At 39.8% G+C, this 22,819-nt stretch overlaps 17 non-coding genes across 17 annotated transcripts; all 17 read left to right on the plus strand.

The window, feature by feature from the left end:
- Window positions 1–135: 135 nt before the first annotated feature.
- On the plus strand, window positions 136–218 carry TRNAL-CAG (transfer RNA leucine (anticodon CAG)). Its single transcript has one exon. It is a non-coding gene; the product is annotated as a tRNA-Leu (tRNA).
- Window positions 219–1,027: 809 nt separating this feature from the next.
- Window positions 1,028–1,110, plus strand: TRNAL-CAG (transfer RNA leucine (anticodon CAG)). Its single transcript has one exon. It is a non-coding gene; the product is annotated as a tRNA-Leu (tRNA).
- An 808-nt stretch (window positions 1,111–1,918) lies between these two features.
- Window positions 1,919–2,001, plus strand: TRNAL-CAG (transfer RNA leucine (anticodon CAG)). Its single transcript has one exon. It is a non-coding gene; the product is annotated as a tRNA-Leu (tRNA).
- Window positions 2,002–2,809: 808 nt separating this feature from the next.
- On the plus strand, window positions 2,810–2,892 carry TRNAL-CAG (transfer RNA leucine (anticodon CAG)). Its single transcript has one exon. It is a non-coding gene; the product is annotated as a tRNA-Leu (tRNA).
- Window positions 2,893–3,701: 809 nt separating this feature from the next.
- Window positions 3,702–3,784, plus strand: TRNAL-CAG (transfer RNA leucine (anticodon CAG)). Its single transcript has one exon. It is a non-coding gene; the product is annotated as a tRNA-Leu (tRNA).
- An 808-nt stretch (window positions 3,785–4,592) lies between these two features.
- Window positions 4,593–4,675, plus strand: TRNAL-CAG (transfer RNA leucine (anticodon CAG)). The gene has a single exon. It is a non-coding gene; the product is annotated as a tRNA-Leu (tRNA).
- Window positions 4,676–5,484: 809 nt separating this feature from the next.
- TRNAL-CAG (transfer RNA leucine (anticodon CAG)) lies at window positions 5,485–5,567 on the plus strand. Its single transcript has one exon. It is a non-coding gene; the product is annotated as a tRNA-Leu (tRNA).
- An 809-nt stretch (window positions 5,568–6,376) lies between these two features.
- Window positions 6,377–6,459, plus strand: TRNAL-CAG (transfer RNA leucine (anticodon CAG)). Its single transcript has one exon. It is a non-coding gene; the product is annotated as a tRNA-Leu (tRNA).
- Window positions 6,460–7,268: 809 nt separating this feature from the next.
- Window positions 7,269–7,351, plus strand: TRNAL-CAG (transfer RNA leucine (anticodon CAG)). The gene has a single exon. It is a non-coding gene; the product is annotated as a tRNA-Leu (tRNA).
- An 809-nt stretch (window positions 7,352–8,160) lies between these two features.
- Window positions 8,161–8,243, plus strand: TRNAL-CAG (transfer RNA leucine (anticodon CAG)). The gene has a single exon. It is a non-coding gene; the product is annotated as a tRNA-Leu (tRNA).
- Window positions 8,244–9,052: 809 nt separating this feature from the next.
- Window positions 9,053–9,135, plus strand: TRNAL-CAG (transfer RNA leucine (anticodon CAG)). The gene has a single exon. It is a non-coding gene; the product is annotated as a tRNA-Leu (tRNA).
- Window positions 9,136–9,944: 809 nt separating this feature from the next.
- Window positions 9,945–10,027, plus strand: TRNAL-CAG (transfer RNA leucine (anticodon CAG)). The gene has a single exon. It is a non-coding gene; the product is annotated as a tRNA-Leu (tRNA).
- Window positions 10,028–10,835: 808 nt separating this feature from the next.
- TRNAL-CAG (transfer RNA leucine (anticodon CAG)) lies at window positions 10,836–10,918 on the plus strand. The gene has a single exon. It is a non-coding gene; the product is annotated as a tRNA-Leu (tRNA).
- An 809-nt stretch (window positions 10,919–11,727) lies between these two features.
- On the plus strand, window positions 11,728–11,810 carry TRNAL-CAG (transfer RNA leucine (anticodon CAG)). Its single transcript has one exon. It is a non-coding gene; the product is annotated as a tRNA-Leu (tRNA).
- Window positions 11,811–12,619: 809 nt separating this feature from the next.
- Window positions 12,620–12,702, plus strand: TRNAL-CAG (transfer RNA leucine (anticodon CAG)). The gene has a single exon. It is a non-coding gene; the product is annotated as a tRNA-Leu (tRNA).
- An 809-nt stretch (window positions 12,703–13,511) lies between these two features.
- On the plus strand, window positions 13,512–13,594 carry TRNAL-CAG (transfer RNA leucine (anticodon CAG)). The gene has a single exon. It is a non-coding gene; the product is annotated as a tRNA-Leu (tRNA).
- A 1,700-nt stretch (window positions 13,595–15,294) lies between these two features.
- On the plus strand, window positions 15,295–15,377 carry TRNAL-CAG (transfer RNA leucine (anticodon CAG)). Its single transcript has one exon. It is a non-coding gene; the product is annotated as a tRNA-Leu (tRNA).
- Window positions 15,378–22,819: the final 7,442 nt, after the last annotated feature.

The following is a 22,819-nucleotide window of genomic DNA, read 5'->3' on the forward strand; positions in this document are numbered from 1 at the left end:
TTGTTTCGCTTGAATCACTTGTGATGAGGAAGTGTTCTTGCTTAGATAAATAATTGGAATGTTTATTTCACATGAACCACGTGGATCGATTGCTGAGAATGGATTAAAACTAGCCTCTAGTGACACCATGACACAGTCAGGATGGCCGAGCGGTCTAAGGCGCTGCGTTCAGGTCGCAGTCTCCCCTGGCGGCGTGGGTTCGAATCCCACTTCTGACAGCATGATGCTCTTTTGTGAATTAACAACAATTTTCTGTTTTGTGATTTCTATGAAGCTTAGCTATCGCAATAGAATTGAGAAATATTCGATAATGGAACAAGGCAGGAAAGTTTGGTGAATATAAATATGAGAAAAACAAAAGTCACACACAAAGAGTGATTGAGAGCATTACATATTTTGTATGGAGGGAAACACAATGCAAAAAATCACGTTGGTATGCAAGGGGTCGGCATAAAAACATGTAAAATGAAAATTAATAATACTGCTATGACTGTTATACAGCCAATTGTCTTCCTGTTGTAGGGCAAGTCGGATAGTGCGGCCCCCCTGGTGTGGATATGAAGTAACTTGATGATATTACGTGAATCAGTTCTGTGATATCTTTTTCCGTGAACCATTGTCTCACAAAGGGCATAGACCAGCGCTGCACGACGTCCAAATGTACGCTTCATACCATGCATGAAACCAGCAGTATAATTTCCATTCAATTTGGCGATAAGATTCAGCAATATCCTCAATTAAACATGAGTAAGAATCACTGGATTTCCTTGACCAAATGCATCTTGGTTATGAATATTCTTTCCGGATGTTTCTGAGTAAATATTGTAATTCCCTCCTTCTAGGATCATGCATCCGTCTAAATGACAACTAGGTTGTCCAAAAATGGTGGGTATTGTTTCGCTTGAATCACTTGTGATGAGGAAGTGTTCTTGCTTAGAAAAATAATTGGAATGTTTATTTCACATGAACCACGTGGATCGATTGCTGAGAATGGATTAAAATTAGCCTCTAGTGACACCATGCAACAGTCAGGATGGCCGAGCGGTCTAAGGCGCTGCGTTCAGGTCGCAGTCTCCCCTGGAGGCGTGGGTTCGAATCCCACTTCTGACAGCATGATGCTCTTTTGTGAATTAACAACAATTTTCTGTTTTGTGATTTCAATGAAGCTTAGCTATCGCAATAGAATTGAGAAATATTCGATAATGGAACAAGGCAGGAAAGTTTGGTGATTATAAATATGAGAAAAACAAAAGTCACACACAAAGAGTGATTGAGAGCATTACATATTTTGCATGGAGGGAAACACAATGCAAAAAATCACGTTGGTATGCAAGGGGTCGGCATAAAAACATGTAAAATGAAAATTAATAATACTGCTATGACTGTTATACAACAAATTGTCTTCCTGTTGTAGGGCAGGTCAGATAGTGCGGCCCCCCTGGTGTGGATATGAATAACTTGATGATGTTACGTGAATCAGTTCTGTGATATCTTTTTCCGTCAACCATTGTCTCACAAAGGGCATAGACCAGCGCTGCACGAAGTCCAAATGTACGCTTCATATCATGCATGACACCAGCAGTATAATTTCTATTCAATTTGGCGATACGATTCAGCAATACCCTCAATTAAACATGAGTAAGAATCACTGGATTTCCTTGATCAAATGCATCTTGGTTATGAATATTCTTCACGGATGTTTCTGAGTAAATATTGGAATTCCCTCCTTCTAGGATCATGCATCCGTCTAAATGACAACTAGGTTGTCCAAAAATGGTGGGTATTGTTTCGCTTGAATCACTTGTGATGAGGAAGTGTTCTTGCTTAGATAAATAATTGGAATGTTTATTTCACATGAACCACGTGGATCGATTGCTGAGAATGGATTAAAATTAGCCTCTAGTGACACCATGCCACAGTCAGGATGGCCGAGCGGTCTAAGGCGCTGCGTTCAGGTCGCAGTCTCCCCTGGAGGCGTGGGTTCGAATCCCACTTCTGACAGCATGATGCTCTTTTGTGAATTAACAACAATTTTCTGTTTTGTGATTTCAATGAAGCTTAGCTATCGCAATAGAATTGAGAAATATTCGATAATGGAACAAGGCAGGAAAGTTTGGTGAATATAAATATGAGAAAATCAAAAGTCACACACAAAGAGTGATTGAGAGCATTACATATTTTGTATGGAGGGAAACACAATGCAAAAAATCACGTTGGTATGCAAGGGGTCGGCATAAAAACATGTAAAATGAAAATTAATAATACTGCTATGACTGTTATACAACAAATTGTCTTCCTGTTGTAGGGCAGGTCAGATAGTGCGGCCCCCCTGGTGTGGATATGAATAACTTGATGATGTTACGTGAATCAGTTCTGTGATATCTTTTTCCGTCAACCATTGTCTCACAAAGGGCATAGACCAGCGCTGCACGAAGTCCAAATGTACGCTTCATATCATGCATGACACCAGCAGTATAATTTCTATTCAATTTGGCGATACGATTCAGCAATACCCTCAATTAAACATGAGTAAGAATCACTGGATTTCCTTGATCAAATGCATCTTGGTTATGAATATTCTTCACGGATGTTTCTGAGTAAATATTGGAATTCCCTCCTTCTAGGATCATGCATCCGTCTAAATGACAACTAGGTTGTCCAAAAATGGTGGGTATTGTTTCGCTTGAATCACTTGTGATGAGGAAGTGTTCTTGCTTAGATAAATAATTGGAATGTTTATTTCACATGAACCACGTGGATCGATTGCTGAGAATGGATTAAAATTAGCCTCTAGTGACACCATGCCACAGTCAGGATGGCCGAGCGGTCTAAGGCGCTGCGTTCAGGTCGCAGTCTCCCCTGGAGGCGTGGGTTCGAATCCCACTTCTGACAGCATGATGCTCTTTTGTGAATTAACAACAATTTTCTGTTTTGTGATTTCAATGAAGCTTAGCTATCGCAATAGAATTGAGAAATATTCGATAATGGAACAAGGCAGGAAAGTTTGGTGAATATAAATATGAGAAAATCAAAAGTCACACACAAAGAGTGATTGAGAGCATTACATATTTTGTATGGAGGGAAACACAATGCAAAAAATCACGTTGGTATGCAAGGGGTCGGCATAAAAACATGTAAAATGAAAATTAATAATACTGCTATGACTGTTATACAACCAATTGTCTTCCTATTGTAGGGCAGGTCGGATAGTGCGGCCCCCCTGGTGTGGATATGAAGTAACTTGATGATGTTACGTGAATCAGTTCTGTGATATATTTTTCCGTGAACCATTGTCTCACAAAGGGCATAGACCAGCGCTGCACGACGTCCAAATGTACGCTTCATACCATGCATGAAACCAGCAGTATAATTTCCATTCAATTTGGCGATAAGATTCAGCAATATCCTCAATTAAACATGAGTAAGAATCACTGGATTTCCTTGACCAAATGCATCTTGGTTATGAATATTCTTTCCGGATGTTTCTGAGTAAATATTGGAATTCCCTCCTTCTAGGATCATGCATCCGTCTAAATGACAACTAGGTTGTCCAAAAATGGTGGGTATTGTTTCGCTTGAATCACTTGTGATGAGGAAGTGTTCTTGCTTAGAAAAATAATTGGAATGTTTATTTCACATGAACCACGTGGATCGATTGCTGAGAATGGATTAAAATTAGCCTCTAGTGACACCATGCAACAGTCAGGATGGCCGAGCGGTCTAAGGCGCTGCGTTCAGGTCGCAGTCTCCCCTGGAGGCGTGGGTTCGAATCCCACTTCTGACAGCATGATGCTCTTTTGTGAATTAACAACAATTTTCTGTTTTGTGATTTCAATGAAGCTTAGCTATCGCAATAGAATTGAGAAATATTCGATAATGGAACAAGGCAGGAAAGTTTGGTGATTATAAATATGAGAAAAACAAAAGTCACACACAAAGAGTGATTGAGAGCATTACATATTTTGCATGGAGGGAAACACAATGCAAAAAATCACGTTGGTATGCAAGGGGTCGGCATAAAAACATGTAAAATGAAAATTAATAATACTGCTATGACTGTTATACAACAAATTGTCTTCCTGTTGTAGGGCAGGTCAGATAGTGCGGCCCCCCTGGTGTGGATATGAATAACTTGATGATGTTACGTGAATCAGTTCTGTGATATCTTTTTCCGTCAACCATTGTCTCACAAAGGGCATAGACCAGCGCTGCACGAAGTCCAAATGTACGCTTCATATCATGCATGACACCAGCAGTATAATTTCTATTCAATTTGGCGATACGATTCAGCAATACCCTCAATTAAACATGAGTAAGAATCACTGGATTTCCTTGATCAAATGCATCTTGGTTATGAATATTCTTCACGGATGTTTCTGAGTAAATATTGGAATTCCCTCCTTCTAGGATCATGCATCCGTCTAAATGACAACTAGGTTGTCCAAAAATGGTGGGTATTGTTTCGCTTGAATCACTTGTGATGAGGAAGTGTTCTTGCTTAGATAAATAATTGGAATGTTTATTTCACATGAACCACGTGGATCGATTGCTGAGAATGGATTAAAATTAGCCTCTAGTGACACCATGCCACAGTCAGGATGGCCGAGCGGTCTAAGGCGCTGCGTTCAGGTCGCAGTCTCCCCTGGAGGCGTGGGTTCGAATCCCACTTCTGACAGCATGATGCTCTTTTGTGAATTAACAACAATTTTCTGTTTTGTGATTTCAATGAAGCTTAGCTATCGCAATAGAATTGAGAAATATTCGATAATGGAACAAGGCAGGAAAGTTTGGTGAATATAAATATGAGAAAATCAAAAGTCACACACAAAGAGTGATTGAGAGCATTACATATTTTGTATGGAGGGAAACACAATGCAAAAAATCACGTTGGTATGCAAGGGGTCGGCATAAAAACATGTAAAATGAAAATTAATAATACTGCTATGACTGTTATACAACCAATTGTCTTCCTATTGTAGGGCAGGTCGGATAGTGCGGCCCCCCTGGTGTGGATATGAAGTAACTTGATGATGTTACGTGAATCAGTTCTGTGATATATTTTTCCGTGAACCATTGTCTCACACAGGGCATAGACCAGCGCTGCACGAAGTCCAAATGTACGCTTCATACCATGCATGACACCAGCAGTATAATTTCGATTAAATTTGGCGATAAGATTCAGCAATACCCTCAATTAAACATGAGTAAGAATCACTGGATTTCCTTGATCAAATGCATCTTGGTTATGAATATTCTTCACGGATGTTTCTGAGTAAATATTGGAATTCCCTCCTTCTAGGATCATGCATCCGTCTAAATGACAACTATGTTGTCCAAAAATGGTGGGTATTGTTTCGCTTGAATCACTTGTGATGAGGAAGTGTTCTTGCTTAGATAAATAATTGGAATGTTTATTTCACATGAACCACGTGGATCGATTGCTGAGAATGGATTAAAATTTGCCTCTAGTGACACCATGCCACAGTCAGGATGGCCGAGCGGTCTAAGGCGCTGCGTTCAGGTCGCAGTCTCCCCTGGAGGCGTGGGTTCGAATCCCACTTCTGACAGCATGATGCTCTTTTGTGAATTAACAACAATTTTCTGTTTTGTGATTTCAATGAAGCTTAGCTATCGCAATAGAATTGAGAAATATTCGATAATGGAACAAGGCAGGAAAGTTTGGTGGATATAAATATGAGAAAAACAAAAGTCGCACACAAAGAGTGACTGAGAGCATTACATATTTTGTATGGTGGGAAACACAATGCAAAAAATCACGTTGGTATGCAAGGGGTCGGCATAAAAACATGTAAAATGAAAATTAATAATACTGCTATGACTGTTATACAACCAATTGTCTTCCTGTTGTAGGGCAGGTCGGATAGTGCGGCCCCCCTGGTGTGGATATGAAGTAACTTGATGATGTTACGTGAATCAGTTCTGTGATATATTTTTCCGTGAACCATTGTCTCACACAGGGCATAGACCAGCGCTGCACGAAGTCCAAATGTACGCTTCATACCATGCATGACACCAGCAGTATAATTCCGATTCAATTTGGCGATAAGATTCAGCAATACCCTCAATTAAACATGAGTAAGAATCACTGGATTTCCTTGATCAAATGCATCTTGGTTATGAATATTCTTCACGGATGTTTCTGAGTAAATATTGGAATTCCCTCCTTCTAGGATCATGCATCCGTCTAAATGACAACTAGGTTGTCCAAAAATGGTGGGTATTGTTTCGCTTGAATCACTTGTGATGAGGAAGTGTTCTTGCTTAGATAAATAATTGGAATGTTTATTTCACATGAACCACGTGGATCGATTGCTGAGAATGGATTAAAATTAGCCTCTAGTGACACCATGTCACAGTCAGGATGGCCGAGCGGTCTAAGGCGCTGCGTTCAGGTCGCAGTCTCCCCTGGAGGCGTGGGTTCGAATCCCACTTCTGACAGCATGATGCTCTTTTGTGAATTAACAACAATTTTCTGTTTTGTGATTTCAATGAAACTTAGCTATCGCAATAGAATTGAGAAATATTCGATAATGGAACAAGGCTGGAACGTTTGGTGGATATAAATATGAGAAAAACAAAAGTCGCACACAAAGATTGACTGAGAGCATTACATATTTTGTATGGAGGGAAACACAATGCAAAAAATCACGTTGGTATGCAAGGGGTCGGCATAAAAACATGTAAAATGAAAATTAATAATACTGCTATGACTGTTATATAACCAATTGTCTTCCTGTTGTAGGGCAGGTCGGATAGTGCGGCCCCCCTGGTGTGTATATGAAGTAACTTGATGATGTTACGTGAATCAGTTCTGTGATATATTTTTCCGTGAACCATTGTCTCACACAGGGCATAGACCAGCGCTGCACGAAGTACAAAAGTACGCTTCATACCATGCATGACACCAGCAGTATAATTTCTATTCAATTTGGCGATACGATTCAGCAATACCCTCAATTAAACATGAGTAAGAATCACTGGATTTCCTTGATCAAATGCATCTTGGTTATGAATATTCTTCACGGATGTTTCTGAGTAAATATTGGAATTCCCTCCTTCTAGGATCATGCATCCGTCTAAATGACAACTAGGTTGTCCAAAAATGGTGGGTATTGTTTCGCTTGAATCACTTGTGATGAGGAAGTGTTCTTGCTTAGATAAATAATTGGAATGTTTATTTCACATGAACCACGTGGATCGATTGCTGAGAATGGATTAAAATTTGCCTCTAGTGACACCATGCCACAGTCAGGATGGCCGAGCGGTCTAAGGCGCTGCGTTCAGGTCGCAGTCTCCCCTGGAGGCGTGGGTTCGAATCCCACTTCTGACAGCATGATGCTCTTTTGTGAATTAACAACAATTTTCTGTTTTGTGATTTCAATGAAACTTAGCTATCGCAATAGAATTGAGAAATATTCGATAATGGAACAAGGCAGGAAAGTTTTGTGGATATAAATATGAGAAAAACAAAAGTCACACACAAACAGTGATTGAGAGCATTACATATTTTGTATGGAGGGAAACACAATGCAAAAAATCACGTTGGTATGCAAGGGGTCGGCATAAAAACACGTAAAATGAAAATTAATAATACTGCTATGACTGTTATACAACCAATTGTCTTCCTGTTGTAGGGCAGGTCGGATAGTGCGGCCCCCCTGGTGTGGATATGAAGTAACTTGATGATGTTACGTGAATCAGTTCTGTGATATATTTTTCCGTGAACCATTGTCTCACACAGGGCATAGACCAGCGCTGCACGAAGTCCAAATGTACGCTTCATACCATGCATGACACCAGCAGTATAATTTCGATTAAATTTGGCGATAAGATTCAGCAATACCCTCAATTAAACATGAGTAAGAATCACTGGATTTCCTTGATCAAATGCATCTTGGTTATGAATATTCTTCACGGATGTTTCTGAGTAAATATTGGAATTCCCTCCTTCTGGGATCATGCATCCGTCTAAATGACAACTAGGTTGTCCAAAAATGGTGGATATTGTTTCGCTTGAATCACTTGTGATGAGGAAGTGTTCTTGCTTAGATAAATAATTGGAATGTTTATTTCACATGAACCACGTGGATCGATTGCTGAGAATGGATTAAAACTAGCCTCTAGTGACACCATGACACAGTCAGGATGGCCGAGCGGTCTAAGGCGCTGCGTTCAGGTCGCAGTCTCCCCTGGCGGCGTGGGTTCGAATCCCACTTCTGACAGCATGATGCTCTTTTGTGAATAAACAACAATTTTCTGTTTTGTGATTTCTATGAAGCTTAGCTATCGCAATAGAATTGAGAAATATTCGATAATGGAACAAGGCAGGAAAGTTTTGTGGATATAAATATGAGAAAAACAAAAGTCACACACAAACAGTGATTGAGAGCATTACATATTTTGTATGGAGGGAAACACAATGCAAAAAATCACGTTGGTATGCAAGGGGTCGGCATAAAAACACGTAAAATGAAAATTAATAATACTGCTATGACTGTTATACAACCAATTGTCTTCCTGTTGTAGGGCAGGTCGGATAGTGCGGCCCCCCTGGTGTGGATATGAAGTAACTTGATGATGTTACGTGAATCAGTTCTGTGATATATTTTTCCGTGAACCATTGTCTCACACAGGGCATAGACCAGCGCTGCACGAAGTCCAAATGTACGCTTCATACCATGCATGACACCAGCAGTATAATTTCGATTAAATTTGGCGATAAGATTCAGCAATACCCTCAATTAAACATGAGTAAGAATCACTGGATTTCCTTGATCAAATGCATCTTGGTTATGAATATTCTTCACGGATGTTTCTGAGTAAATATTGGAATTCCCTCCTTCTGGGATCATGCATCCGTCTAAATGACAACTAGGTTGTCCAAAAATGGTGGATATTGTTTCGCTTGAATCACTTGTGATGAGGAAGTGTTCTTGCTTAGATAAATAATTGGAATGTTTATTTCACATGAACCACGTGGATCGATTGCTGAGAATGGATTAAAACTAGCCTCTAGTGACACCATGACACAGTCAGGATGGCCGAGCGGTCTAAGGCGCTGCGTTCAGGTCGCAGTCTCCCCTGGCGGCGTGGGTTCGAATCCCACTTCTGACAGCATGATGCTCTTTTGTGAATTAACAACAATTTTCTGTTTTGTGATTTCTATGAAGCTTAGCTATCGCAATAGAATTGAGAAATATTCGATAATGGAACAAGGCAGGAAAGTTTGGTGAATATAAATATGAGAAAAACAAAAGTCACACACAAAGAGTGATTGAGAGCATTACATATTTTGTATGGAGGGAAACACAATGCAAAAAATCACGTTGGTATGCAAGGGGTCGGCATAAAAACATGTAAAATGAAAATTAATAATACTGCTATGACTGTTATACAGCCAATTGTCTTCCTGTTGTAGGGCAAGTCGGATAGTGCGGCCCCCCTGGTGTGGATATGAAGTAACTTGATGATATTACGTGAATCAGTTCTGTGATATCTTTTTCCGTGAACCATTGTCTCACAAAGGGCATAGACCAGCGCTGCACGACGTCCAAATGTACGCTTCATACCATGCATGAAACCAGCAGTATAATTTCCATTCAATTTGGCGATAAGATTCAGCAATATCCTCAATTAAACATGAGTAAGAATCACTGGATTTCCTTGACCAAATGCATCTTGGTTATGAATATTCTTTCCGGATGTTTCTGAGTAAATATTGGAATTCCCTCCTTCTAGGATCATGCATCCGTCTAAATGACAACTAGGTTGTCCAAAAATGGTGGGTATTGTTTCGCTTGAATCACTTGTGATGAGGAAGTGTTCTTGCTTAGAAAAATAATTGGAATGTTTATTTCACATGAACCACGTGGATCGATTGCTGAGAATGGATTAAAATTAGCCTCTAGTGACACCATGCAACAGTCAGGATGGCCGAGCGGTCTAAGGCGCTGCGTTCAGGTCGCAGTCTCCCCTGGAGGCGTGGGTTCGAATCCCACTTCTGACAGCATGATGCTCTTTTGTGAATTAACAACAATTTTCTGTTTTGTGATTTCAATGAAGCTTAGCTATCGCAATAGAATTGAGAAATATTCGATAATGGAACAAGGCAGGAAAGTTTGGTGATTATAAATATGAGAAAAACAAAAGTCACACACAAAGAGTGATTGAGAGCATTACATATTTTGCATGGAGGGAAACACAATGCAAAAAATCACGTTGGTATGCAAGGGGTCGGCATAAAAACATGTAAAATGAAAATTAATAATACTGCTATGACTGTTATACAACAAATTGTCTTCCTGTTGTAGGGCAGGTCAGATAGTGCGGCCCCCCTGGTGTGGATATGAATAACTTGATGATGTTACGTGAATCAGTTCTGTGATATCTTTTTCCGTCAACCATTGTCTCACAAAGGGCATAGACCAGCGCTGCACGAAGTCCAAATGTACGCTTCATATCATGCATGACACCAGCAGTATAATTTCTATTCAATTTGGCGATACGATTCAGCAATACCCTCAATTAAACATGAGTAAGAATCACTGGATTTCCTTGATCAAATGCATCTTGGTTATGAATATTCTTCACGGATGTTTCTGAGTAAATATTGGAATTCCCTCCTTCTAGGATCATGCATCCGTCTAAATGACAACTAGGTTGTCCAAAAATGGTGGGTATTGTTTCGCTTGAATCACTTGTGATGAGGAAGTGTTCTTGCTTAGATAAATAATTGGAATGTTTATTTCACATGAACCACGTGGATCGATTGCTGAGAATGGATTAAAATTAGCCTCTAGTGACACCATGCCACAGTCAGGATGGCCGAGCGGTCTAAGGCGCTGCGTTCAGGTCGCAGTCTCCCCTGGAGGCGTGGGTTCGAATCCCACTTCTGACAGCATGATGCTCTTTTGTGAATTAACAACAATTTTCTGTTTTGTGATTTCAATGAAGCTTAGCTATCGCAATAGAATTGAGAAATATTCGATAATGGAACAAGGCAGGAAAGTTTGGTGAATATAAATATGAGAAAATCAAAAGTCACACACAAAGAGTGATTGAGAGCATTACATATTTTGTATGGAGGGAAACACAATGCAAAAAATCACGTTGGTATGCAAGGGGTCGGCATAAAAACATGTAAAATGAAAATTAATAATACTGCTATGACTGTTATACAACCAATTGTCTTCCTATTGTAGGGCAGGTCGGATAGTGCGGCCCCCCTGGTGTGGATATGAAGTAACTTGATGATGTTACGTGAATCAGTTCTGTGATATATTTTTCCGTGAACCATTGTCTCACACAGGGCATAGACCAGCGCTGCACGAAGTCCAAATGTACGCTTCATACCATGCATGACACCAGCAGTATAATTTCGATTAAATTTGGCGATAAGATTCAGCAATACCCTCAATTAAACATGAGTAAGAATCACTGGATTTCCTTGATCAAATGCATCTTGGTTATGAATATTCTTCACGGATGTTTCTGAGTAAATATTGGAATTCCCTCCTTCTAGGATCATGCATCCGTCTAAATGACAACTATGTTGTCCAAAAATGGTGGGTATTGTTTCGCTTGAATCACTTGTGATGAGGAAGTGTTCTTGCTTAGATAAATAATTGGAATGTTTATTTCACATGAACCACGTGGATCGATTGCTGAGAATGGATTAAAATTTGCCTCTAGTGACACCATGCCACAGTCAGGATGGCCGAGCGGTCTAAGGCGCTGCGTTCAGGTCGCAGTCTCCCCTGGAGGCGTGGGTTCGAATCCCACTTCTGACAGCATGATGCTCTTTTGTGAATTAACAACAATTTTCTGTTTTGTGATTTCAATGAAGCTTAGCTATCGCAATAGAATTGAGAAATATTCGATAATGGAACAAGGCAGGAAAGTTTGGTGAATATAAATATGAGAAAATCAAAAGTCACACACAAAGAGTGATTGAGAGCATTACATATTTTGTATGGAGGGAAACACAATGCAAAAAATCACGTTGGTATGCAAGGGGTCGGCATAAAAACATGTAAAATGAAAATTAATAATACTGCTATGACTGTTATACAGCCAATTGTCTTCCTGTTGTAGGGCAAGTCGGATAGTGCGGCCCCCCTGGTGTGGATATGAAGTAACTTGATGATATTACGTGAATCAGTTCTGTGATATATTTTTCCGTGAACCATTGTCTCACAAAGGGCATAGACCAGCGCTGCACGACGTCCAAATGTACGCTTCATACCATGCATGAAACCAGCAGTATAATTTCCATTCAATTTGGCGATAAGATTCAGCAATATCCTCAATTAAACATGAGTAAGAATCACTGGATTTCCTTGACCAAATGCATCTTGGTTATGAATATTCTTCACGGATGTTTCTGAGTAAATATTGGAATTCCCTCCTTCTAGGATCATGCATCCGTCTAAATGACAACTAGGTTGTCCAAAAATGGTGGGTATTGTTTCGCTTGAATCACTTGTGATGAGGAAGTGTTCTTGCTTAGATAAATAATTGGAATGTTTATTTCACATGAACCACGTGGATCGATTGCTGAGAATGGATTAAAATTAGCCTCTAGTGACACCATGCCACAGTCAGGATGGCCGAGCGGTCTAAGGCGCTGCGTTCAGGTCGCAGTCTCCCCTGGAGGCGTGGGTTCGAATCCCACTTCTGACAGCATGATGCTCTTTTGTGAATTAACAACAATTTTCTGTTTTGTGATTTCAATGAAGCTTAGCTATCGCAATAGAATTGAGAAATATTCGATAATGGAACAAGGCAGGAAAGTTTGGTGAATATAAATATGAGAAAATCAAAAGTCACACACAAAGAGTGATTGAGAGCATTACATATTTTGTATGGAGGGAAACACAATGCAAAAAATCACGTTGGTATGCAAGGGGTCGGCATAAAAACATGTAAAATGAAAATTAATAATACTGCTATGACTGTTATACAACCAATTGTCTTCCTATTGTAGGGCAGGTCGGATAGTGCGGCCCCCCTGGTGTGGATATGAAGTAACTTGATGATGTTACGTGAATCAGTTCTGTGATATATTTTTCCGTGAACCATTGTCTCACACAGGGCATAGACCAGCGCTGCACGAAGTCCAAATGTACGCTTCATACCATGCATGACACCAGCAGTATAATTTCGATTAAATTTGGCGATAAGATTCAGCAATACCCTCAATTAAACATGAGTAAGAATCACTGGATTTCCTTGATCAAATGCATCTTGGTTATGAATATTCTTCACGGATGTTTCTGAGTAAATATTGGAATTCCCTCCTTCTAGGATCATGCATCCGTCTAAATGACAACTATGTTGTCCAAAAATGGTGGGTATTGTTTCGCTTGAATCACTTGTGATGAGGAAGTGTTCTTGCTTAGATAAATAATTGGAATGTTTATTTCACATGAACCACGTGGATCGATTGCTGAGAATGGATTAAAATTTGCCTCTAGTGACACCATGCCACAGTCAGGATGGCCGTGCGGTCTAAGGCGCTGCGTTCAGGTCGCAGTCTCCCCTGGAGGCGTGGGTTCGAATCCCACTTCTGACAGCATGATGCTCTTTTGTGAATTAACAACAATTTTCTGTTTTGTGATTTCAATGAAACTTAGCTATCGCAATAGAATTGAGAAATATTCGATAATGGAACAAGGCAGGAAAGTTTGGTGGATATAAATATGAGAAAAACAAAAGTCACACACAAAGAGTGATTGAGAGCATTACATATTTTGTATGGAGGGAAACACAATGCAAAAAATCACGTTGGTATGCAAGGGGTCGGCATAAAAACATGTAAAATGAAAATTAATAATACTGCTATGACTGTTATACAACCAATTGTCTTCCTATTGTAGGGCAGGTCGGATAGTGCGGCCCCCCTGGTGTGGATATGAAGTAACTTGATGATGTTACGTGAATCAGTTCTGTGATATATTTTTCCGTGAACCATTGTCTCACACAGGGCATAGACCAGCGCTGCACGAAGTCCAAATGTACGCTTCATACCATGCATGACACCAGCAGTATAATTTCGATTAAATTTGGCGATAAGATTCAGCAATACCCTCAATTAAACATGAGTAAGAATCACTGGATTTCCTTGATCAAATGCATCTTGGTTATGAATATTCTTCACGGATGTTTCTGAGTAAATATTGGAATTCCCTCCTTCTAGGATCATGCATCCGTCTAAATGACAACTTGGTTGTCCAAAAATGGTGGGTATTGTTTCGCTTGAATCACTTGTGATGAGGAAGTGTTCTTGCTTAGATAAATAATTGGAATGTTTATTTCACATGAACCACGGTGATCGATTGCTGAGAATGGATTAAAATTTGCCTCTAGTGACACCATGCCACAGTCAGGATGGCCGAGCGGTCTAAGGCGCTGCCTTCAGGTCTCAGTCTCCCCTGGACGCGTGGGTTCGAATCCCACTTCTGACAGCATGATGCTCTTTTGTGAATTAACAACAATTTTCTGTTTTGTGATTACAATGAAACCTAGCTATCGCAATAGAATTGAGAAATATTCGATAATGGAACAAGGCAGGAAAGTTTGGTGGATATAAATATGAGAAAAACAAAAGTCACACACAAAGAGTGATTGAGAGCATTACGTATTTTGTATGGAGGGAAACACAATGCAAAAAATCACGTTGGTATGCAAGGGGTCGGCATAAAAACATGTAAAATGAAAATTAATAATACTGCTATGACTGTTATACAACCAATTGTCTTCCTGTTGTAGGGCAGGTCAGATTGTGCGGCCCCCCTGGTGTGGATATGAATAACTTGATGATGTTACGTGATTCAGTTCTGTGATATCTTTTTCCGTCAACCATTGTCTCACAAAGGGCATAGACCAGCGCTGCACGAAGTCCAAATGTACGCTTCATACCATGCATGACACCAGCAGTATAATTTCGATTCAATTTGGCGATACGATTCAGCAATACCCTCAATTAAACATGAGTAAGAATCACTGGATTTCCTTGATCAAATGCATCTTGGTTATGAATATTCTTCACGGATGTTTCTGAGTAAATATTGGAATTCCCTCCTTCTAGGATCATGCATCCGTCTAAATGACAACTAGGTTGTCCAAAAATGGTGGGTATTGTTTCGCTTGAATCACTTGTGATGAGGAAGTGTTCTTGCTTAGATAAATAATTGGAATGTTTATTTCACATGAACCACGTGGATCGATTGCTGAGAATGGATTAAAATTAGCCTCCAGTGACACCATGCCACAGTCAGGATGGCCGAGCGGTCTAAGGCGCTGCGTTCAGGTCGCAGTCTCCCCTGGAGGCCTGGGTTCGAATCCCACTTCTGACAGCATGATGCTCTTTTGTGAATTAACAACAATTTTCTGTTTTGTGATTTCAATGAAACTTAGCTTTCGCAATAGAATTGAGAAATATTCGATAATGGAACAAGGCAGGAAAGTTTGGTGGATATAAATATGAGAAAAACAAAAGTCACACACAAAGAGTGATTGAGAGCATTACATATTTTGTATGGAGGGAAATACAATGCAAAAAATCACGTTGGTATGCAAGGGGTCGGCATAAAAACATGTAAAATGAAAAGTAATAATACTGCTATGACTGTTATACAACCAATTGTCTTCCTGTTGTCGGGCAGGTCAGATAGTGCGGCCCCCCTGGTGTGGATATGAATAACTTGATGATGTTACGTGAATCAGTTCTGTGATATCTTTTTCCGTCAACCATTGTCTCACAAAGGGCATAGACCAGCGCTGCACGAAGTCCAAATGTACGCTTCATACCATGCATGACACCAGCAGTATAATTTCGATTCAATTTGGCGATACGATTCAGCAATACCCTCAATTAAACATGAGTAAGAATCACTGGATTTCCTTGACCAAATGCATCTTGGTTATGAATATTCTTCACGGATGTTTCTGAGTAAATATTTGAATTCCCTCCTTCTAGGATCATGCATCCGTCTAAATGACAACTAGGTTGTCCAAAAATGGTGGGTATTGTTTCGCTTGAATAACTTGTGATGAGGAAGTGTTCTTGCTTAGATAAATAATTGGAATGTTTATTTCACATGAACCACGTGGATCGATTGCTGAGAATGGATTAAAATTAGCCTCTAGTGACACCATGCCACAATCAGGATGGCCGAGTGGTCTAAGGCGCTGCGTTCAGGTCGCAGTCTCCCATCGAGGCGTGGGTTCGAATCACACTTCTGACAGCATGATGCTCTTTTGTGAATTAACAACAATTTTATGTTTTGTGATTTCAATTAAACTTAGCTATCGCAATAGAATTGAGAAATATTCGATAATGGAACAAGGAAAGAAAGTTTGGTGGATATAAATATGAGAAAAACAAAAGTCACACACAAAGAGTGATTGAGAGCATTACATATTTTGTATGGAGGGAAATACAATGCAAAAAATCACGTTGGTATGCAAGGGGTCGGCATAAAAACATGTAAAATGAAAAGTAATAATACTGCTATGACTGTTATACAACCAATTGTCTTCCTGTTGTCGGGCAGGTCAGATAGTGCGGCCCCCCTGGTGTGGATATGAATAACTTGATGATGTTACGTGAATCAGTTCTGTGATATCTTTTTCCGTGAACCATTGTCTCACCAAGGGCATAGACCAGCGCTGCACGAAGTCCAAATGTACGCTTCATACCATGCATGACACCAGCAGTATAATTTCGATTCAATTTGGCGATACGATTCAGCAATACCCTCAATTAAACATGAGTAAGAATCACTGGATTTCCTTGATCAAATGCATCTTGGTTATGAATATTCTTCACGGATGTTTCTGAGTAAATATTGGAATTCCCTCCTTCTAGGATCATGCATCCGTCTAAATGACAACTAGGTTGTCCAAAAATGGTGGGTATTGTTTCGCTTGAATCACTTGTGATGAGGAAGTGTTCTTGCTTAGATAAATAATTGGAATGTTTATTTCACATGAACCACGTGGATCGATTGCTGAGAATGGATTAAATTTAGCCTCTAGTGACACCATGCCACAGTCAGGATGGCCGAGCGGTCTAAAGCACTGCGTTCAGGTCGCAGTCTCCCCTGGAGGTGTGGGTTCGAATCCCACTTCTGACAGCATGATGCTCTTTTGTGAATTAACAACAATTTTCTGTTTTGTGATTTCAATGAAGCTTAGCTATCGCAATAGAATTGAGAAATATTCGATAATGGAACAAGGCAGGAAAGTTTGGTGGATATAAATATGAGAAAAACAAAAGTCACACACAAAGAGTGATTGAGAGCATTACATATTTTGTATGGAGGGAAATACAATGCAAAAAATCACGTTGGTATGCAAGGGGTCGGCATAAAAACATGTAAAATGAAAAGTAATAATACTGCTATGACTGTTATACAACCAATTGTCTTCCTGTTGTCGGGCAGGTCAGATAGTGCGGCCCCCCTGGTGTGGATATGAATAACTTGATGATGTTACGTGAATCAGTTCTGTGATATCATTTTCCGTCAACCATTGTCTCACAAAGGGCATAGACCAGCGCTGCACGAAGTCCAAATGTACGCTTCATACCATGCATGACACCAGCAGTATAATTTCGATTCAATTTGGCGATACGATTCAGCAATACCCTCAATTAAACATGAGTAAGAATCACTGGATTTCCTTGACCAAATGCATCTTGGTTATGAATATTCTTCACGGATGTTTCTGAGTAAATATTGGAATTCCCTCCTTCTAGGATCATGCATCCGTCTAAATGACAACTAGGTTGTCCAAAAATGGTGGGTATTGTTTCGCTTGAATCACTTGTGATGAGGAAGTGTTCTTGCTTAGATAAATAATTGGAATGTTTATTTCACATGAACCACGTGGATCGATTGCTGAGAATGGATTAAATTTAGCCTCTAGTGACACCATGCCACAGTCAGGATGGCCGAGTGGTCTAAGGCGCTGCGTTCAGGTCGCAGTCTCCCATCGAGGCGTGGGTGCGAATCACACTTCTGACAGCATGATGCTCTTTTGTGAATTAACAACAATTTTATGTTTTGTGATTTCAATTAAACTTAGCTATCGCAATAGAATTGAGAAATATTCGATAATGGAACAAGGAAAGAAAGTTTGGTGGATATAAATATGAGAAAAACAAAAGTCACACACAAAGAGTGATTGAGAGCATTACATATTTTGTATGGAGGGAAACAATGCAAAAAATCACGTTGGTATGCAAGGGGTCGGCATAAAAACATGTAAAATGAAAATTAATAATACTGCTATGACTGTTATACAACCAATTGTCTTCCTGTTGTAGGGCAGGTCAGATTGTGCGGCCCCCCTGGTGTGGATATGAATAACTTGATGATGTTACGTGATTCAGTTCTGTGATATCTTTTTCCGTCAACCATTGTCGCACAAAGGGCATAGACCAGCGCTGCACGAAGTCCAAATGTACGCTTCATGCCATGCATGACACCAGCAGTATAATTTCGATTCAATTTGGCGATAAGATTTAGCAATATCCTCAATTAAACATGCGTAAGAATCACTGGATTTCCTGAATCAAATGCATCTTGGTTATGAATATTCTTCACGGATGTTTCTGAGTAAATATTGGAATTCCCTCCTTCTAGGATCATGCATCCGTCTAAATGACAACTTGGTTGTCCAAAAATGGTGGGTATTGTTTCGCTTGAATCACTTGTGATGAGGAAGTGTTCTTGCTTAGATAAATAATTGGAATGTTTATTTCACATGAACCACGTGGATCGATTGCTGAGAATGGATTAAAATTAGCCTCTAGAGACACCATGCCACAATCAGGATGGCCGAGTGGTCTAAGGCGCTGCGTTCAGGTCGCAGTCTCCCATCGAGGCGTGGGTTCGAATCACACTTCTGAGAGCATGATGCTCTTTTGTGAATTAACAACAATTTTATGTTTTGTGATTTCAATGAAGCTTAGCTATCGCAATAGAATTGAGAAATATTCGATAATGGAACAAGGCAGGAAAGTTTGGTGGATATAAATATGAGAAAAACAAAAGTCACACACAAAGAGTGATTGAGAGCATTACATATTTTGTATGGAGGGAAACACAATGCAAAAAATCACGTTGGTATGCAAGGGGTCGGCATAAAAACATGTAAAATGAAAAGTAATAATACTGCTATGACTGTTATACAACCAATTGTCTTCCTGTTGTCGGGCAGGTCAGATAGTGCGGCCCCCCTGGTGTGGATATGAATAACTTGATGTTGTTACGTGAATCAGTTCTGTGATATCTTTTTCCGTGAACCATTGTCTCACCAAGGGCATAGACCAGCGCTGCACGAAGTCCAAATGTACGCTTCATACCATGCATGACACCAGCAGTATAATTTCGATTCAATTTGGCGATACGATTCAGCAATACCCTCAATTAAACATGAGTAAGAATCACTGGATTTCCTTGATCAAATGCATCTTGGTTATGAATATTCTTCACGGATGTTTCTGAGTAAATATTGGAATTCCCTCCTTCTAGGATCATGCATCCGTCTAAATGACAACTAGGTTGTCCAAAAATGGTGGGTATTGTTTCGCTTGAATCACTTGTGATGAGGAAGTGTTCTTGCTTAGATAAATAATTGGAATGTTTATTTCACATGAACCACGTGGATCGATTGCTGAGAATGGATTAAATTTAGCCTCTAGTGACACCATGCCACAGTCAGGATGGCCGAGTGGTCTAAGGCGCTGCGTTCAGGTCGCAGTCTCCCATCGAGGCGTGGGTTCGAATCACACTTCTGACAGCATGATGCTCTTTTGTGAATTAACAACAATTTTATGTTTTGTGATTTCAATTAAACTTAGCTATCGCAATAGAATTGAGAAATATTCGATAATGGAACAAGGAAAGAAAGTTTGGTGGATATAAATATGAGAAAAACAAAAGTCACACACAAAGAGTGATTGAGAGCATTACATATTTTGTATGGAGGGAAACAATGCAAAAAATCACGTTGGTATGCAAGGGGTCGGCATAAAAACATGTAAAATGAAAATTAATAATACTGCTATGACTGTTATACAACCAATTGTCTTCCTGTTGTAGGGCAGGTCAGATTGTGCGGCCCCCCTGGTGTGGATATGAATAACTTGATGATGTTACGTGATTCAGTTCTGTGATATCTTTTTCCGTCAACCATTGTCTCACAAAGGGCATAGACCAGCGCTGCTCGAAGTCCAAATGTACGCTTCATACCATGCATGACACCAGCAGTATAATTTCGATTCAATTTGGCGATAAGATTCAGCAATATCCTCAATTAAACATGAGTAAGAATCACTAGATTTCCTTGATCAAATGCATCTTGGTTATGAATATTCTTCACGGATGTTTCTGAGTAAATATTGGAATTCCCTCCTTCTAGGATCATGCATCCGTCTAAATGACAACTTGGTTGTCCAAAAATGGTGGGTATTGTTTCGCTTGAATCACTTGTGATGAGGAAGTGTTCTTGCTTAGATAAATAATTGGAATGTTTATTTCACATGAACCACGTGGATCGATTGCTGAGAATGGATTAAAATTAGCCTCTAGAGACACCATGCCACAGTCAGGATGACCGAGAGGTCTACGGCGCTGCGTTCAGGTCGCAGTCTCCCCTGGAGGCGTGGGTTCGAATCCCACTTCTGACAGCATGATGCTCTTTTGTGAATTAACAACATTTTCTGTTTTGTGATTTCAATGAAACTTAGCTATCGCAATAGAATTGAGAAATATTCGATAATGGAACAAGGCAGGAAAGTTTGGTGGATATAAATATGAGAAAAACAAAAGTCACACACAAAGAGTGATTGAGAGCATTACATATTTTGTATGGAGGGAAACACAATGCAAAAAATCACGTTGGTATGCAAGGGGTCGGCATAAAAACATGTAAAATGAAAAGTAATAATACTGCTATGACTGTTATACAACCAATTGTCTTCCTGTTGTCGGGCAGGTCAGATAGTGCGGCCCCCCTGGTGTGGATATGAATAACTTGATGATGTTACGTGAATCAGTTCTGTGATATCTTTTTCCGTCAACCATTGTCGCACAAAGGGCATAGACCAGCGCTGCACGAAGTCCAAATGTACGCTTCATGCCATGCATGACACCAGCAGTATAATTTCGATTCAATTTGGCGATAAGATTTAGCAATATCCTCAATTAAACATGCGTAAGAATCACTGGATTTCCTGAATCAAATGCATCTTGGTTATGAATATTCTTCACGGATGTTTCTGAGTAAATATTGGAATTCCCTCCTTCTAGGATCATGCATCCGTCTAAATGACAACTTGGTTGTCCAAAAATGGTGGGTATTGTTTCGCTTGAATCACTTGTGATGAGGAAGTGTTCTTGCTTAGATAAATAATTGGAATGTTTATTTCACATGAACCACGTGGATCGATTGCTGAGAATGGATTAAAATTAGCCTCTAGAGACACCATGCCACAATCAGGATGGCCGAGTGGTCTAAGGCGCTGCGTTCAGGTCGCAGTCTCCCATCGAGGCGTGGGTTCGAATCACACTTCTGAGAGCATGATGCTCTTTTGTGAATTAACAACAATTTTATGTTTTGTGATTTCAATGAAGCTTAGCTATCGCAATAGAATTGAGAAATATTCGATAATGGAACAAGGCAGGAAAGTTTGGTGGATATAAATATGAGAAAAACAAAAGTCACACACAAAGAGTGATTGAGAGCATTACATATTTTGTATGGAGGGAAACACAATGCAAAAAATCACGTTGGTATGCAAGGGGTCGGCATAAAAACATGTAAAATGAAAAGTAATAATACTGCTATGACTGTTATACAACCAATTGTCTTCCTGTTGTCGGGCAGGTCAGATAGTGCGGCCCCCCTGGTGTGGATATGAATAACTTGATGTTGTTACGTGAATCAGTTCTGTGATATCTTTTTCCGTGAACCATTGTCTCACCAAGGGCATAGACCAGCGCTGCACGAAGTCCAAATGTACGCTTCATACCATGCATGACACCAGCAGTATAATTTCGATTCAATTTGGCGATACGATTCAGCAATACCCTCAATTAAACATGAGTAAGAATCACTGGATTTCCTTGATCAAATGCATCTTGGTTATGAATATTCTTCACGGATGTTTCTGAGTAAATATTGGAATTCCCTCCTTCTAGGATCATGCATCCGTCTAAATGACAACTAGGTTGTCCAAAAATGGTGGGTATTGTTTCGCTTGAATCACTTGTGATGAGGAAGTGTTCTTGCTTAGATAAATAATTGGAATGTTTATTTCACATGAACCACGTGGATCGATTGCTGAGAATGGATTAAATTTAGCCTCTAGTGACACCATGCCACAGTCAGGATGGCCGAGTGGTCTAAGGCGCTGCGTTCAGGTCGCAGTCTCCCATCGAGGCGTGGGTTCGAATCACACTTCTGACAGCATGATGCTCTTTTGTGAATTAACAACAATTTTATGTTTTGTGATTTCAATTAAACTTAGCTATCGCAATAGAATTGAGAAATATTCGATAATGGAACAAGGAAAGAAAGTTTGGTGGATATAAATATGAGAAAAACAAAAGTCACACACAAAGAGTGATTGAGAGCATTACATATTTTGTATGGAGGGAAACAATGCAAAAAATCACGTTGGTATGCAAGGGGTCGGCATAAAAACATGTAAAATGAAAATTAATAATACTGCTATGACTGTTATACAACCAATTGTCTTCCTGTTGTAGGGCAGGTCAGATTGTGC

Source organism: Lampetra fluviatilis, chromosome 24 (genome assembly GCF_964198595.1).
Source record: "Lampetra fluviatilis chromosome 24, kcLamFluv1.1, whole genome shotgun sequence".
In the NCBI taxonomy this organism is placed as follows: domain Eukaryota; kingdom Metazoa; phylum Chordata; class Hyperoartia; order Petromyzontiformes; family Petromyzontidae; genus Lampetra; species Lampetra fluviatilis.